The following is a 5,932-nucleotide window of genomic DNA, read 5'->3' on the forward strand; positions in this document are numbered from 1 at the left end:
AGGGAAAGATTTTTAAAGACAGGGTGAGGGAGAGGATTGTGGGGTGTGGAGTAATCAGCTCATGGACATCCTTATGATTGATTGGTGGCGAGGTAATCAGAAGTCAACATCATTAACCTTCTGGTTTCAACCAGCTTGGGGTCTATGTGCTTGTGGTCAACATGTAGTTAACTTATTCCACATGGCGGAGGTTTCAGGATTTGCAAAATAGCTCAAGGATATGGTTCAAAATGTTATCTATAGCCCTTGCGAAGGAACTAAAGGTCCTTGAGTTTGTTTAGTGGCCGAACAATTATTATTTTGCCTTGCTTGACTGTTTTTCTTTGTTTTTGTATTTTCTCACTTCTCTGATTAAATTTGCTCTTTGGAACTTGGGGAAGGCCTACAAGGCTAAAGTTTTCTACAAACAAGAGCCAGTCAGAGGACATTGGTGGGGGCAGTTCTCTCCTGGGAAGACCCTATCATAGGGTTCTGCTCAGATATATTACTTGTACATCAATGTACTTAGCAGCACTATTCACAACAGCAAAAAGATGGAAACAACTTTAGCGCCCATCAACAGAAGAATGGATAAATAAAATGTGGTATACACATATAGTGGAATATTATTCAGTCAAAAAAAGAATGAAGTTCTGGTACATGCTACCACATGGATGAACCTTGAAAATACAAATGAAATAAGCCACATACAAAAGGACAAATATTGTATGATTCTGCTTACATAAAGTATCTAGAATAGGCAAATTCATAGAGAGAAAGTAGAGATTGCTGGGGACAAGAGTGGGGGAAGGCATGGGAGTTACTGTTTAATGGGTAGGGAGTTTCTATTTGGGATGATGAAAAAGTTCTGAAAAGAGATGATGGTGATGGATAAACAACACTGTGAATGTGCTTACCACCACTGAACTGTATACTTAAAAATGGTAAATTTCATATTATGTATATTTTACCAGAATTTTAAAAAATAATAAGCTGGGTTGAAGTGATTGTTGCATGACTCTGTAAATTACTAAAACTCAAAGTCTCAGCAAGGTATTTCTGTTATCTATTGTTTGTACCCTTTTGATTATTTTTTGTTTGATGGAATAATTCCACACTTCATCAGAAAGAAAAACAGAATACTCAGGATATTTTTTTAAAAGAGAGACTAATAACTATTAGATATAAAAATGTATTACAAAGCTAAAACATGAAAACTTTTTAGTACTGGCTCCAGAAAAAAAAAAAAAAGACTCAGGTGTATATACTAATTTAGTGTCTGTTTCCACAGCACTTGTGAAAGATTGGAATTTTCCATGATTGTTCTTGGGCAACTAATTAACAAGTTGGAGGAAAAAAATGTTAGACTCCTAAGACTGCATATTAGGACAATTAAGTATAAGCCGGATTCACGATTTAAATTTTAAAGTGAAAGTATCAAAGTAGTTGTAAAGAAATGATAAGGGAATGTTTTTTATATTCGTTGGGTGAGAAGCTATGACACCAAAGGCAGAAATCATCAAGGAAATAACTGACAAATTCAACTATAGAGACAAATTTTGAAAAAAATGCTATAAACGAAGTGAAAGACAAATAAGCTGGGAATATATACATGGTACATGAATGAAGAAAAAGAATAGTCTTAATTTATAAACTCCTCTTATATGTTAATTTAACCCCATTAAGAAAAATAAGCTCAGTACATGAAGAACCAATTAAAGATGAAATACACAGAATAAATTTATCAAAAATGTTTTCTCTCTACTCAAAATCAAAGAAAAGCTATGTGATAACATATGTAATATCATTTTGACCTATAAGTTTGGCCAATGTTTAAAAGAGTAATGAGACCCAGGATTGGAACAACTTGGAAAAAATTTTTATACAATTCTGGTGGGACTATAGTACATAAAATCTTTCTGAAGTCCTCATTGTATCAAAAGTTAAAAATTTTAAATTATCATAGATTTTAATCTTATACAATGATGTATATACATGAATGTTCTCACATTACAGCTTATATCTGCAAAACACTGGAAACAGTCTAAAAATCTTTCAATAGATGTAATTAAATTGATATGTAAGTGGAATTTGGGGAGACATTGAAAATGATAATGTATACTAACTCCATGGGGGAGGTGTCTAATGAGTTGAGAAATGAAAAAATGTAGATCACACAAGAGTATGCAGAGTGTGATCCTATTTTTGTAAAAATTATGCATAAAGACTAAATACTGAAATGTACAAAAAGAAGAAATATACACTTTCCCCCAATAAACACACACAAAATAAACTCCCTACTGCCTTATGCATAACAGCATAGAGTACTGTGTGCATGGACTGTTTCTGAAGACCATGCAAAGTTCAAAACCACATTATTTTCTATTAATTTCCTCTTAGGAATAAAGGAAAAGTATAGAGGATGTTTTTTAAAAAAACATATTGCATATTTTAATTTAAATGTTGCTTTAAATTTTTTTGACCTTCCACTGAGGTTTCATACTCTCTTCTCAATCAACTACCCAGCATGTCCTAGTGGTTGTTTGATCTTCCGAGCATGTTGTAATAATATCCACTTCCGTTCCAACAAGCACTGGCACCAACAGTAAGTACATGCTTGTATGGCACTGTTATTGGATGTAAAGAGATTTTAACTGTTATTACAGTGACTGTTTAAAGTGGAGCAAATATCCCAAAGCTCATAAATAACAGTGTGGTTAGCTCATAGATACTGACAAAAATTTTTATTTTTGTTTACATGCTCAAATGACATTCCCATGGGTCATAGACCCTAGATCATATGATTTTATCAAAGCACTTGTATACTCTGTTATATTGAAATCCATCGGTCTTTCTTGTACTTTGAATGGATCATTTATCCAGGCATGATTTTGTAACATCATGCCCTGGTCTTTGAAAAACACTGGCTTACTGAGTCATAAACATCTTTGAAATGTTGATACATTTTATTACATAGTATCAAATGACCATAATAATATCACCACTGGTCTCATCAGAAAAGCTTTAATAAGTATTGGGAAGCAGAATCAGGTTTTTGCCAAAATTCAAATTTTTACTTGAAAGCTCCTTTTATCATTGGGCAAGAAATATAGTCACTTGTTTTCCTTGAAATGACAGCTCACTTCATTCATTTTTGAGAAAATGTCTGCCAAACACCCAGCCTTTGTTTGACTGTCAGCCATTCAAGTAAAAATGTTTCATGAGAAAAGCAGCTAGTTCAGCTCACGACTCAACCGCACAAGTGGTTTTCCTGGAGATAACGTCTTGCTTCTGTGTGTGCAGCAGAAGTACTTTGTACGTACTTCCCGTTTCATCAGACAGAATATTAAAAAGACATGCGCTCAAAGGTTGAGACAATACAATTAATCATTTTGACTGCTCCATTAAGGTCATTCTTAAGTGAAACTGGCACTTCTTTCCTGCAATTGCGTGAGAGCGCAGAAAGCAGTGACTGCCAGGGAATTCCCTGATGGTCCAGTGGTTAGGACTCCGTGCTTCCACTGCAGGGGGACATGGGTTCCATCCCTGGTTGGGGAACTAAGATCTTGCAGGCCGCAGCGCTGCCAAAAGAAAAAAAATAGGTAGTGACTTCCAGTGCAGCTTGGTGCCACTGTCTGGAATCCTGCTGTGGCACCAGCAAGCTCCCCCACCAACTGCTTTTGCACCATCAGTGCAAATGTCAACTCAACGAAATAGGAAAATAATGCCGAAGTGTTATTATTAAAAGAGGCTTGACCTCCTGGATCCCATGCAAGGGTCTTGGAGACCCCAGGGGCCTGTGGATCACACTGTAAAGCATAGTCACTGTGCGCCATTATCACACCTAAAATATTTAAAAAGTTTCCTTAATAGTATTCAAATGTCCAATTGTTGTTTATACTTCCAAATTGTTTCCATGAACATTTCTTCAAATTTTAAAAACTCAAGATCCAAATGAATCCACATCCCACGATTTATGTCTTTTAATACATATCTTTTTTTTTTTCTTTGCCATTTATAGGCTGAAAACACTGGATTGTCTATTCTGAAGAACTTCCACACAGTCTGGATTCTCCTGATCACCTTAAATTTTAATTATCAATTTTCTGTTACTTCATCTAGACTCAGAACCTGAGAAGGTCAAGGTTTAAGAGGAATATTTGGCCAAATACTAACAGCAATTCCTTACTCCTTGCCAGGTTTTAAAACAATTCTTTTTCTGAGTGAGAGGTTCAGGTTTTTTCCCCAAGCATCTTTATTTTCTACTCCTTTATTCAGCATCCCTGCCATCAACGTTTGTCAAGCACCTGCCAGTGGCAGGCACTGTGCTTGGGCACAGCTGTGAGCGACCCATAGCTCTTTCCCCTTATGAGCTTACATTCTACTTAGGGAGACAGGCAATAAACAATAAGTAAAACATACAGCATGTCAGATGGAGTTCACTGCTAAGAGGGTCGTATCAGGAGTGTCGGTGGGGGGGGCGTGCATTTTTGAGTAGAATGGCTAGAGAAGACTTTACTCAGCAGGTGAGGTTTGAGCCAAGACTCCATAATCACATATTAGGCTCCATAATCCCTATAATCATGATTCCAAGACTCCATAATCAGACACCTACCAGTGGATGTTCCTTTCCTTGTATTATTTCCAGTGTCTGACAATACCACTCCATCTGGTCACCAATTTCTCCCAGCCAGTCGACCTGCCTCCCTCTTCTATATACCTGAGATGATGGAAAGGAATGATATCTAATCACGGCTTTTCCCTCCTCATCTGGGGCTCTGAGAAGTGGCCTCTATTTTTTTTTTTCATGGCAAAATTACACGGACTTCCCTGGTGGTCTAGTGGTTAAGACTCTGTGCTCCCAACGCAGGGGGCCCGGGTTCAATCCCTGGTCAGGGAACTAGATCCCACGTGACACAACTAAGAGCCCACATGCTACAACTAAAGGGCCCACATGCCGCAACTAAAAAAAAAAAAAAGATCCCATGTGCCACAATGAAGATCCCGTGTGCTGCAACTAAGATCTGGTGTGAAATAAAAAATAAATATTGAAAAAACAAAACAAAATTACAAAGTAGGGAGCCTGCAAAAATTCTCCTTATTTGGAACAAAGTGAATATCTCATGCTATCTTTCCTTTGTTTTTAACATAAATTAACTCTGGAGAACAGAACCAACCTGAACCTCGAAAAATTTAGTTATCTTAACTGAGTGTTTGACAAGGCCATCTTTCACCTCAGTTAATGAAGCGATCTTACATGGTTAATGGCTTAGAAGTCTTCATCAAGGATCCTCCGGGCATATAAGGACTGTCTGTCTCATTTATTGAGGCCTTTCCAGCACTGTGCTTGGTATAGATGAGGAATGAATGAATGACTGGGGCAAGTAGTAACGACGCTTGAAACCCAACTACTATCAGTATCATGCAGTTCTGTAGTCCTGTCCACCTGAGTGTACCAAGTGCTGCCTACGCATCCTGCATCCTGCTGGAGTGGGTAGCTTCCAGCATCATCCACCTTTTCAGGGCTGCCCACCTCAGTGGAATGGTGGTGGCCCCGCATAACACCAGGGTAGGTAGCTGCTCCTTCAGTTCTTCTTTCCTGCTAGCCGGGTCTTGGGACTGCAAAGAACTCCAGCTAGTTCCTTGCTATATCTCGTCCTTGTGGAGAGACACCTAAAGAATATCCTATTTATCCCACCTTGGGGAAAAAAAATCATAGTCTTTTGGAATCAGGTTTATTACTGGGTGCATTGTTTTTTATAGAGAATTTAGAGCTAATTTCATACAAGTCAGAAAGATGTGGGTTTGAGTATTATTGGACAAAGTATTATTACAAAATAAAGCGACTGCATCAAAGCTTCCCCTATTTTATGAGTAGATCCATAAATAGAATAGATCAGGAGTCTATTGGTCCAAATACCTGTTTACAAACGGAAAAACAAAAGCCTGGAGA

At 37.6% G+C, this 5,932-nt stretch overlaps 1 non-coding gene across 1 annotated transcript; it reads left to right on the forward strand.

Annotated features, from left to right (window-relative positions):
- The first annotated feature begins 4,806 nt into the window (after positions 1-4,806).
- Positions 4,807-4,879, forward strand: TRNAG-CCC (transfer RNA glycine (anticodon CCC)). Its single transcript has one exon. It is a non-coding gene; the product is annotated as a tRNA-Gly (tRNA).
- Positions 4,880-5,932: the final 1,053 nt, after the last annotated feature.

This window comes from Lipotes vexillifer, unplaced genomic scaffold, assembly GCF_000442215.2.
Source record: "Lipotes vexillifer unplaced genomic scaffold, Lipotes_vexillifer_v1.1 scaffold70, whole genome shotgun sequence".
Classification (NCBI taxonomy): Eukaryota; Metazoa; Chordata; class Mammalia; order Artiodactyla; family Lipotidae; genus Lipotes; species Lipotes vexillifer.